At 39.0% G+C, this 13,251-nt stretch overlaps 1 pseudogene; it reads right to left on the bottom strand.

Moving 5' to 3' along the window:
- Positions 1-12,153: 12,153 nt before the first annotated feature.
- Positions 12,154-13,251, bottom strand: LOC116536706 (annotated as a pseudogene).

The raw sequence follows: 13,251 nt of genomic DNA, 5'->3' as shown, positions 1-13,251 counted from the left end.
ACGATGGGAGCACATGGACACAGGGAGGGGAGCACTACACACTGGGGTCAGTTGGGGGCAAATAGGGGAGGGACGGTGGGGGGTGGGGAGCTGGGGAGGGATAGCAGGGGGAGAAATGCCAGATGTAGGTGATGGGGAGGAAGGCAGCAAATCACACTGCCACGTGTGTTCCTATGCAACAATTTTGCATGTTCTTCACATGTACCCCAAAACCTAAAATGCAATAAAATAAATAAATGGGAAAAAAAAATAAAAAAATAACAATACATCATGATAAAGTGAAAAAAAAAAAAGAATACATTTATGAGGCCAATAAACATATGGAAAAAAAAAAAAAGAAACATCAGAATCTGCACTATAGATTAAATGGATCTAATAGATTTTTACAGAACATTTCATCCAATGGCTGCAGAATACAGCTTCTTTTCCTCAGCACATGGATGATTCTCAAGAATAGATCATATGTTAAGTCATAAAACAAGTCTTAAAGCATTAAAAAAATTGAAATATTATCAAGCATCTTCTCTGACTACTGTGAAATAAAACAAGAGAAATTTTGGAAATGATACAAATATATGGAAATTAAACAATATGCTCCTGAATGACCAGTAGGTCAATGAAGAAATTAAGAAGGAATTTGAAAAATTTTAAACTAATGATAATAGAAACACAGCATACCAAAACTTATGGAATACAGCAAAAGCAGTAGTACTAAGAGAGAAGTTTATAGCTGTAAGTCTCTGCATCAAAAAAGAGGAAAAAATTTCAATGAAAAATCTGATGATACATCCCAAAGAACTAGAAAAGCAAGAGCAAACCAAACTCAAAAATAGTAGGAGAAAGGAAATAATAAAAACCAGACAGAAATGAATGAACTTGAAATAAAGAAAATAATACAAAAGATTAATGAAAAAAAGCTTGTTTTTCGAAAGGCTAAACAAAATAGGCAAGCCTTTAGTCAGATTAAGAACAAAAGAGACAAGATCCAACTAGATAAAATCAGAAATGAAAAAGGAGACATTACAACTGACACTGCAGAAAGTCAAAGGATGATTAGTTGCTACTATGAGCAACTATATGCCAATAAATTGGAAAATCTAGAAGAAATGGACAAATTCCTAGGCATATGCAACTTATAAAGATTGGTTAAAGAAATCCAAAACCTTAACAGACCAGTAAGAAGTAATGAGATTGAAGCTGTATTATAAAGTTTCCCTGTAAAGAAAAGGTTGGGACCCAATCACCTCACTGTTGAATTCTACCAAACATTTAAAGACGAATTAATATCATTCCTATTTAAACTATTCCAAAAAATAGAGGAGGAAATACCGAAACTTATTCTATGAGGCCAATATTACACTGATACCAAAACCAGACAGAGATACATCAAAAAAGAAAAATACAGGCCAATATCTCTGATGAACATTGATGCAAAACTCGTCAACAAAATATTAGCAAACTGAATTCAGCAATACATTACAAAGATCATTCATCATGACCAAGTGGGATTTATCCCTGGGATGCAAGGATGGTTCAACATAGGCAAATCAATCAATGAGATGCATCATACTAACAGAATGAAGAGCAAAAATCATATGATTATTTCAATTGATGCTGAAAAAGAATTTGATAAAATTCAACAACTCTTCCTGATAAAAACCCTCAAAAATTTGAGGTATAAAACAAACATACCTCAACATAATAAAGGCCATATAAAACAGACCCACAGCTAGCATCATACTGAATGGGAAAAAAACTGAAAGCTTTTCCTCTAAGATCTGGAACACGACAAGGATGCCCACTTTCACCACTGTTATTCAACATAGTGCTGGAAGTCCTAGTTAGAGCAATCAGACATGAGAAAGAAATAAAGGGCATCCAAACTGGAAAGGAAAAAGTCAAATTATTCTTGTTTGCAGATTATATGATCTTATATTTGGAAAAACCAGAAGACTCTACCAAAAATCTATTCTAACTGATAAATTCAGTAAAGTTGCAGGATACAAAATCAACATACAAGAATCAGAAGCATTTCTGTATGTTAACGGTAACAATCTTAAAAAGAAATGTAAAAAGTAGTCCCATTTATGAAAGCCACACATAAAATTAAACACCTAGGAATTAACTTAAGAGGTGAAAGATCTCTATAATGAAAACTATAAAACACTGATGAAAGAAATTTAAAAGGGTACCAAAAAGTAGAAAGACATTCCATGTTCATGGATTAGAAGAATCAATATTGTTAAAAAATCCATACTACCCAAAACAGTCTAATTATTCAATGCAATCTGTCAAAATACCAAAGACATTCTTCATAGTGCTAGAAAAAACAATCCTGAAATGTATATGGAACTACAAAAGGCTCAGAATAGCCAAAGCTGTCCTAAGCAGCAGAAAGAACAAAACTGGAGGAATCACATTACCTGACTTCAAATTATACTACAGAGCTATAGTAACCAAAACAGCAGAGTACTGGCATAGAAACAGATACATAGACCAATGTAACAGGATAGAGAATGCAGAAAAAAATCCACACATCTACAGTGAACTTATTTTTGACATTAATAATCAATAATCAATACATGATGCTGGGAAAAGCAGACATCCATATACAGAAGAATGAAAACAGTCCTCGTCTCTTGCTGTCTACAAAAATAAAAGCAATAGATTAAAGACTTAAATCTAAGACCTCAAACTATGAAACTATATAAGAAAACATTGGGGAAACTCTCTAGGACATTGATCTGGGCAAAGATTTCCTGAGCAATACCCCATGAACACAGGCAACCAAAACAAAATTGGACAAATGAGATCACAAGTTAAAAAGCTTCCGCACATGAAAGGAAACAATCAACAAAGTGATGAAACAACCTACAGAATGAAAGAAAACCTTTTCAAACTACCCATCCAACAAAGGATTAATAACCAGAATACATCAAAAGCTCAAAAAACTCTATAGGAAAAAAATATAATAATAATCTGATAAAAAGTGGGGGAAAATGTGAATAGATATTTCTCAAAAGAAGACACGCAAAAGGCAAACAGGCATATGAAAAGGTGCTCAACATCACTGATCATCAGAGTATTGCAAATCAAAACTACAATGAGATGCTATCTCACCCTATTTAAAATGACTCATATCCAAAAGACAGGCAATAATAAACGCCTGCAAGAATGTGGAAAAAGGGAACTATCATACATGTAAACTAGTACAACCACCATGGAAAACAGTTTGGAGGTTCCACAAAAAAAACTAAACAATGAGCTACTATACAATCAAGCAGTCTCACTGCTGGGTATCTATCCAAAAGAAAGGAAATCAGTATATTAAAGAGATATCTGCACTTCATGTTTGTTGCAGCTCTGTTCACGATAGCCAAGATTTGGAAGCAACCTAAGTGTCCATCAACAGATGAGCAGATGAAGAAAATGAGGTACTCACACACAATGGAGAACTATTCAGCCATAAAAAATAATGAGATCCAGTCATTTGCAACAATATGTTAAGTGAAATAAGCCAGGTACAGAAAGACAAATGTTGCATATTCTCATTTATTTATGGGATGTAAAACTCAAAGCAATTGAACCCATGGCGGTAGAGAGTAGAAGGATGGTTACCAAAGGCTGGGAAGAGTAGTGACGGTGTCTGGGGAGAGGTGGGCTAATGAGTGCAGAAAAAATAGAATGAATAAGTGAATAAAGCCCAGCATTTTACAGCACAACAGGGTGTCTATAGTCAATAATAATTTAATTGTACATTTTAATATAACTGAAAGAGTATAATTGGATTGTTTGTGACACAAAGGATACATTCTTGAGGAGATGGGTGTTCCATTTTCCATGATATGATTATTATGGGTTGTGTGCCTGTATCAAAACATCTAATGTACCCCATAAGTATATACACTTACTATGTAGCCATAAAAACTAAAAATAGAAAAATATTTTAAAAAAATAAAAGCTAAAATAAACTATTTGATCTGACCGTCATTGTAACAATGTTTTGGAGGAGTGTAGAAAAAGAAAGATTGAGGCTAGGGAGACAGATTGATTCTTGTAATGCCTCCATTTCAGCAAAGATGGAAAAGAAAGAATTTTGAACTTCCAATGCCATTTCTGCCACTATGTAGGTCTGTGTTCTTTCCTGGTTTTACAGTTTTTAAAGACACCTTCTCTACTGAGTAGAAGGCATAATTCACTAGGTAGTACTGTTGAATGGTGTCGTTTTTAAAACAAAACTACAGTTGAGCCTTAACCACGTGGATTTGAGTTGCACAGGTCTACATACATGTGGATTTTTCCCCCTCTGCCATCCCTGAAATAGCAAGACAGACTCTTCTTCCTTCTTCTCCTCAGCCTCCTCAACATGAAGACAATGAAGATGAAGACTTTTATGATGATCCACTTCCAGTTAATGAACAGTAAATATGTTTTCTCTTTCTTATGATTTTCTCATTACCATTTTCCTTTCCCTAGCTTACTTTATTGTAAGAATACAGTGTACAATCATATAACATTAAGTGTGTGTTAATCAACTGTGTTATCAGTAATGCTTCCAGTCAGCAGTAGGCTATTAGTAGTTATGCTCTGGGGGAGTCAAAAGTTATATCTGGATTTTCAACTGTGCAGGGGTGTCCCAACCCCCATGTTGTTCAAGGGCCAGTTGTATTTATGAATCTACGTTTCTAAAATGTATTCTTGTTTGAAGTACAGGAAAAAGAACACTAAAGAGATAGAGCCTACATGTGTATTTAGAAGGAGGAGGAATGTTAGAAGGGAATTTGAAAAGTATGACCAGTAGCCCAGGTAAAAGGTAGTGAGAGGCTGATATGTATAAGGCAGTCGCTGTAAGAGGTGGACAGCGGGGAACAGCCATAAAATGTGTTAAGAACAGAGATCTGATTGTATTTGTAGGGAGATTTAACACAAAGAGTTGGCTACACAAGTGAGAGAGGAGCTGGGAGTGAAACAGAGCTCAGTGAAGGACTCCAGAAATTGGCAATAATAAGAAGCTTCAACCAGCCTTCAGCTGATGAAACAAGGGCTTCAGCCATACTCCCCAGGAGTGCCCAGGGGAAGCTGGAAGTACAGTAGCTTGTCTGGCAAGAGCTGAAGCCACAAATGTAGCCTCAACCGGAAAATCTGCCAACATCAGAGAGAAAGGGAGAAAGCACCCTAGGTTATTTCTCCTTCCAGTGCTCCAATCTCCTACCAATGCCAAGTCCAGTTGAGGTCAGATGACTTGAGAACCTGGGAAATGGAAATGGAGCCCCTAAGACACAGAGTAGAGCTGGAGAAGGACATGAAACAAATCTGATGGCAAACATGTCCAACGCTGACGCAGTCCATCTATTTCACTACTCAGCATTCATTCCTACTTCATATCCATATCTAACAAATTCATGTCTCTGTCAGACATGAGACAGCTGTCCATGGCACAACTCACTGGCTCTCTCCAACAGGGGAGGAACAAAGTCTGATTTGTCATTTTTCTATCTCAAGTCCAAGATCTCTGGGCATTATGGAATTCCTCCTACAAAAGGCAGGTGTGGCTCCCTGTAGGCTTGTGACTTATAAATTAAATTACCAAGTGCTTGCTACTAACATTCCTTACACAAAATAGGAGGGAAAAGGTTGTTGGTTAATACACGCATAATAAAATATGCCTGGTTGTTACAATTCTTGTTCTATAACTGATCATGTGGCCGTAGTATATATGTATATGACTTTCTTCTTCCATCACTTTTGTTTCTTGCCCTTGTAGCCAACATGTTGGTTGCCGTTCTTTACTCGGTGGGATAATCTAATCCTTTATTCCTACAGGGTCTGAATCTTCAGTAGTCCTGTACTTAATTGGGTTGCTGTAGATTTAATTGACTTTGACTATCAGACGTGGAAGTACTAAAAGATGCACCCATGTATCTCCTGGGTTTCAGCCATAGTCTTTATGCTTTTATTGTGCAGCAGGAAACCAATTTCCCAGTATTAATCATGACCACTCACTTCAGCCAATATAATTCACCCTTCCTTTTCTTGTTGGTTCAGTGGTATGAGGAGCTCCAAATGTCAGGTGAGAGCCTCAACTTCTAGTTTATATTGAGACTGGGTGGAAATAATTTCTTCCTTGGGAACAAAGATTTCTAGACTAGTAGAGCTGAAGGTTGTGGACAGGAAGCGAAAATTCTGCAAGTAGATTATTAGATATAATAGTGAGAAAAGCCATTCCCATTCCTACCCCTTAATTCCTGGACCCATGTATTCTACATAAGGGAGAAACATGCCATATATTCATCACTGGTTCAAAACAGATGCTACATCCTGGGGGACAATATACCAACCCCACAGAATGTGACCTCCCAGTTGATACCACAAGCCATTTCACCACTTAATCAGGCCAGCAGCTCCTGAGTATTGGGGTGCATGCTAAGATCAGCAAATTTTCATGGCATGGTTTACTACTGTACTTTCCTTGTAATAAAATATGTCTCTTGGACAGATGCATTGCTATGTGTGATAACATGATGGTGAATTAGGCATTCTATAAGCCCATAAATGGTAGTTTTGAAAAGGCATATCCATTCCATACCCATAATAGTAAGAACAAACGGTGTCTTCTCCATGACAGGAAAGGGTCAAATGTAATCAACTTGTTACCAAGTGGCTGGTTGATTCCCCGGTGCCAAGTTAAGAGCCTAATGTTGACCTCTGATTTGGTGGGCTGGGCACTCAGTAGCAGAGTGGTTAAAAAAAAAAAGTCCACATGCTTGAGTCTTGCTAGTCTTTAGCAGCAGCGTGTCTCATTGGATAAACCTAGCCACAAGCTAATACAAGAAACAAGGATGCAGCCTGCGGGAGATTAATGCTTTTGAGTAGAGCAGAGGATTGCCAGGGAGCAGTTCTGAAAGAAAATAGGCCTGGTTTTCTGAATGCAGAGTAAGGAAGAGAAAGTGGCTTCCCCATTTTGTCTGTTGGGTGACTAGGTGGATAGTAATTCATCAAGCTAAGCACATAGAAGTTTGGGAATGTGCTGAGTTTAAGGTACCTGTGGGATGTTGTGGTAGAGCTACCCAGGATGCAGTCTGCAGTTCAGGAGAGAAGCCTGTGATGAAGATATATAACTAGACGTCAACAGAAAATAAACAGCCACTGAAATTATGGGAGGGAGGGAGCCCATTTAGGGTCCATGTAGGATGATCAGAGACCAGAAACAAAGGTTAGCTATCACCAACATTTGAGTGAATAGTCATGGAAAAGAAGGCTGTGAGGAAGAAGTTAGAGTGATTTCAGAAACTAAGGGAGACAGGACCGTCAAGAAAGAGGGAGTCATCAAAAAGATCACTCACCTGAGAAGTCAAGTAAAATAATCCCGAAAAGATTCAAGAGGATTGAGCAATGAGAGGCCACTGATGACCATTGCCTGGCTAAAATTGAAATGAATAACCTTAACCAAATCCTTGACTTTGCCTCTTTTCTTTACTTCTCAGAGCATCTGTCCTGAAAGTTTGATCAATTTGAGGGAAAATAACTTCCAATTCAGGGTTTAAGTGTACAACTCTGAGCGAGAACTGTGATGCTCTTGGTGGGGAGTCTGGGGAAGGCATGTAACAGGGAGAGGAGGGGATGGGGGCAAGGATCCCTCTCACCAATTTCTTTACTGCCTACTGGGGAATGGAAAAGGTCAAACAAGCAATTAATTCCCTGTTGCTCCTGGGAGCTGTGAGAATTGCGGTCCTGTTGTTCTAGTAACAATTTTCTTCTTAGGAACAGTGCATGGAAAGTACTTCCTCCACCTTAGTGAAAGGTGAAGATAATAACAATTTTTTTTAGTTTTTTAAAAGAATTTTCAAAGCTCCAAGTCCTACCATAATACCATTATTTTTAAAATATTTTCTTGCCTAAGTATACTTTGTACATGGTTGTAATCATAGCATGTGATTTTTCTCCCAAATTAGAGTCATAATATAAAGAAAAAAAGTTTAGAATTTTGAACCATCTCCTTGAAATCCTTAGAACTACAAAAACCTGCCTTTGAAAACTGAGAGCATGTTAAATTCTTAGCCCATAGAAATCCGGAAGAAACTTTAGAGATGATCTTATCCAATCCTTTGTTTTAGAAATTATTTAATTGAGACCCAGAAAGGTAGAGTGGACTGATTCAAGGTCAGGAAGTCATTGATGGTAGGATCTTTTCTAGGACCTTGGTCTCCAGAGTCCAGTTTCCAGCATTGTTGCCACCATCACACCTCCATCTCCAGCAGTGGGTTTGTTTAGTGCAATTGTGATTAAAGTGCCGTGTATTGCATGTACACCTCTTCTTGGAGATAGCAAAAATAGCCACAATTGTCTATAGCTTTTTCCTTCAAGAAATAGAATCTACTTACCCATCCTTTGAATCTTATGACTTGCTTTGATGATAATATGATGGAAGTGAGGTATAATTGTTAGCCTAAGCCTTAAGAAGGCTTACAGCTTCTTCCCTCACACTCTTAGAATCCTAGGATCCACCCAAGGCTAGCCTGCTGGCTCATGAGTCATCAACGTTGCCCTGCCAAACACCAACTATGTGAGTGAGTCTGTCCTAGATCATCCAGCCTCCAGCCAACCTGCCAGCAGAGATTAGTGGAGCCTGCCCAGACCAGAAGAACTGTTCCATCAACCTATAGAATCAAGAGTGAAATAATTGGTTGTTTTAAAGCACTATGTTTTGAGGTGTTTGTTGTTGTTGTTGTTGTTGTTTTTTACGTTGCAAAAGCCAGCCGATGCACAAGTTTCTTCATTGCACTGATAACCCACTCCATTAGAGTAAATCATACTTCATGTCTCATAGTTTCTTGAATCAGGAGGTGAGGAAATATGTTTTTTCATGCCTCAATTTTTGTTTTATTATTTTCATTTAGATATCTAAGTTTCAAAAGGCAATTTATAGAATAATGTTTTTGGACACGCAAGTCTATGTTCAGCTCTTTGCAAGCCATCTGCTTTGAAAAGAACGGTTGGTAGAGTCCTTTATTTTTACCAACAATCTCCCCTTCTCCTGCCCACATCTCAGGACATTCAACAAAGATCTGTACATATGGATCAAGGTGGGACTGAAAGGGGGAAAGAGGAGGAAGGCAGCTTCACTGTGAGTTAGGACACAGCAGCAATTTTTTTTTCTTAGCTTGAATCTAGCCCGAGGCTTTCTAAATAAACACTGCAGAAGTATCTCCCCAAGTGGTGCACTGAGGAAAACAAAACAGAATGCATATATTCCTGATCTGGAGCATGGCAGATGAACAGACTGGAAACTCCTACTCCTGTCAAAGGCTTTAGGGATTTATTACTCATAGCTCTTCATTTCCATGGTATCTTCAATTTGATACAAACTAACTCTTGACAAAAACAAGCTTATAGAAAATGTCCATATTTGGTGGTCTAAGTAATAATGTTCATGTACTTTCAACATCCAGTGATTCAATCTTGCAATCAAGTTTGGTATTTAGTTCAATGAGATTGTACCGAGTACTGAGTTTGGATGATATTTCAGTGTTGCAATTACATGTCTGCATTCTTTCCCAAAAAGAAGACGGAGGGCAGGGGATTATTGTCTTTTATAGATTGAGTCCCTCTAATCACACTCTAGTTAGTAGAGAGGTTTTCTTTTTATCATTGAAATACACTTCAAAGATAAAAGTGTTTGTTTACACTACAAAGTTTGCAGTGAGCTGTTTCACCTCTTTCTTGGTTTCTGGTTCCACTTATCTTCTCTTTACTTCCATCAAGTTCCTCTAACAAGAAATAAGAAATGAAAAACGATGAGTATGTGAGGTGACAGATATGTTAATTAGCTTGATTTAGTCAGTTTACAATGTATACATATATCAAAACATCATGTTGTACCCTGTAAATATATAGTATTTTTATTTGTCAGGTACACCTTAATAAAGCTGAGGGAAGACAAAAAATAATAAATGTCGTCGCTGTTATCAAAAAAAGGAAGAGAATAGTCACACTCAATGACACAGAATCTAATTAATAATAATCGTTTAAGAGCCCTCTTGCCACACTCAAACGCTAAGCAGAGGTTCAGAAGACAAGAAAAAAAATCGGCAAGTATCCACCTTTTAGGAACCATCATTTATTCAACAGTTTATTGAGCAAACGATCAAGTGCCAGACCGGGAACAGTGCAAGATTATGAAGATTTAGAGGTGAACAAAAAAGATCCTTATCTCACTGTTAGGGAACAGTCGGTTTTTCCTTGCATCAACCTGTTTTCCACAGTTCTTCCAGTTACATCTTTAGCTATAGATCTGTACCAAAAGAAAAGTTGCCTAGTGATATAATTTCTTTACAAATAACAATAATTAATAACAAAAATAATAAAATAGCTAACACTTATCTTGTGTTTACTAAGTGCCAAAAAGTGTTCATATATGTTCACATTCATATATTAACTAATTTAATCTTCAACAATCTTTTGAGTTACTATTATTCTTCCTTTTTGAAAAAACAGATAACGAAGCCGGACGAGATGGCTCACACCTGTAATCCCAGCACTTTGAGAGGCTGAGGCGGGCAGATCACCTGAGGTCGGGAGTTTGAGACCAGCCTGACCAACACGGTGAAACCCTGTCTCTACAAAAATACAAAATCAGCTGGGCATGGTGGTGTGCGCCTGTAATCCCAGCTACACTGGAGGCTGAAGCAGGAGAATGGCTTGAGCCTGGGAGGCGGAGGTTGCAGTGAGCTGAGATTACACCATTGCACTCCAGCCTGGGCAACAAGAGCGAAACTTCGTCTCAAAAAAAAAAAAAAAAAACCGATAAGGAAACTGAGGCACAGAGAGGTTAAGTAATTCACACAGATTCAGACTATTTGCTACACTATTCTTACTAAGACAGAACACTCTAGAGTGTTTTTATTTTTTAATAACAAGGGTTGGAAGAGAATGGTATGTTTTTAACCATAAGTAAATTAATAAATTTCAATGTCAAAATAGCCTGTTCTCTAAGCATTCAGTCTGAGATTTAATAATCTACACTGAATCTTTTCCACTTAAACAGATGCTCATAAAAGCCACATCCAAAGGAAAATAAATCGCAGAGTGTGTTGACTTTTCTTAAAAACTGTTGCTGATTTTCAGTCAGCCTCTCGAAATCTCTTTTCAAGCTTTCAGCCCATAAGCCAGTACATCTGCTTCAATACTGAAGTGGGATGTTAGGTCCCTAATATTCCCAGAGGAAAACCAGGAGAGTTTGGCCAAATGTTTACCAGGATTTCCTTGTAGGCATCTTCTTCCAAATATATGAAGATCCCCAGTTGGGGTGTTCTACAGAGGCTCAGATTCAGTGATTTACTCCACTTGCCAGAACATATACCAGATGAACCATTATGTCCTGTCTCTTGCATGTGCATATGTGTACTTGAGCCAGGTGGGTAAATACTGAATGTTTTGCCTAAACTTACTCTGGTCTCCTGCACTCCTCCATCTGAAAACTGGGGCCAAGAGCATTCTTTAGGCAACAACCACCTACCTGATTTAATAAGCAAATCAACATACCAACAACACTTGCTTACCTCAAAGACATGTAAGTATAATATCTCCCAAACTCTCCCAAAGATAATCTTGGAAAATAACAATGATGGCTATCTGCGATGGCTCTTGCCTATAATCCCAGCTATTCAGGAGCCTTAGGTAAGAAGACGGCTTGAGTCCAGGAGTTCGAGGCTGCAGTGAGCTAAGATCATGCCCCTGCACTCCAGCCTGGGTGATAAGGTGAGACCCTGCCTCTAAAAAAATTAAAAATTAAAAAAAGATGATGCTGGTGATGATAGTAAAAGCTGACACTTACTGACCTCTTATAATATGTCAGGTTTCACACTTGATGCTTTATACCATTTACAGTCTTTTAAATTTTAAATTTCACAATAATCCTTTTTCCAAAGGACCTTTATTTTTTATGATTTCAACTTTTATTTTAGATACAGAAGGTACATGTGCAGGTTTGTTAACATGGGTATATTGCATGATGCCGAGGTTTGGAGTATGAATGCTCCCATCACCCAGGTAGTGAGCATAGTATCTAATAGGTAATTTTTCAACCTATGTTCCTCTCCCTCTCGCCTCACTCTAGTAGTCTACAGTGTCCATTGTTCCCATCTTTTTTTTCCTCTGAACTTTTTATTGGCCTCCTGCTCCTCAAAGGGTCCCCTGCTTCTGCTGGCTTAATGTCTCAGAACTTTGGTGTCACTGGTCTCAGACACTACTTTGCCATCCACTATGTGGCGGGTGGTGGTCTTTTGGTTTGCATGGAGTTGCTGCTGTCCGGGGCATCACCAATATTGAAGTCCTTGCTATCTTCCAGCAGATGGCAATTGCTGGCTATATCAGCCTCCAGCCTGACCCTCATGTTCAGCAGAGCCTCATACTCCTGGGCCTGGCGCTGTCCCTCTGCCCAGGTCTGTGCCAGCTCCAACTCCTCCAGGTGCAGCAGGATCCTGTTGAGCTGCTCCATCTGCAGGGCATAGCGGGCCTCCACCTCGCTCAGGCTGCTTTCCAAGCTGGCCTTCAGATTTCTCATGGAGTCCAGGTCAATCTCCAAGGACTGGACTGTTTGTCTCAGCTCCTTGAGCATCATCTCAGCAGCTCCAAACTCGGCAGACTGCATGGTGACCACTGTGGTGCTCTCCTCAATCTGCTGAGACCAGTACTTGTCCAGCTCCTCTCCGTTCTTCCAAGCCAGCTCATCATATTGGGCCTGGATGTCTTCCATGATCTCAGTGAGGTCCTGAGATTTGGAGGCATCTACCTCCAAGGTCAACCCAGAGCTGGGAATCTGGTCTTGTAGGCCTTTTATTTCCTCTTTGTGGTTCTTCTTCATGAAGAGCAGCTCCTCCTTGAGAGCCTCGATCTCTGTCTCCAGCTGCAGCAGAGTGACAGTGGTGTCATCAGTGACCTTGCAGAGCCCATGGATGTCACTCCATGGGATTGGCGCATGACCATCTCTGTCTCATACTTGACTCTAAAGTCATCAGCAGCAAGATGGGCATTGTCGATCTGCTGAACGATGTGGGCACTGTCCACAGTATTTGTGAAGATCTGAGCCCTCAGGTCCTCGATGGTTTTGAAGTAATGGCTCCAGTCTCTGCTCTGGGGTCCCTTCTTCTCCAGGTGCTCCCACATTTTGCTCTCCAGCTTCTGGTTCTCAGTCTCCAGGCTCCTCACTCTGTCCAGGTAGGAGGTCAGGAGATCGTTCAGGCTTTGCATGCT

The sequence above is a fragment of the Sapajus apella genome, unplaced genomic scaffold (genome assembly GCF_009761245.1).
Source record: "Sapajus apella isolate SASKATOON/1434 unplaced genomic scaffold, GSC_monkey_1.0 scaffold103, whole genome shotgun sequence".
Classification (NCBI taxonomy): Eukaryota; Metazoa; Chordata; class Mammalia; order Primates; family Cebidae; genus Sapajus; species Sapajus apella.
This window is presented reverse-complemented; position numbering and strand designations above follow the sequence as displayed.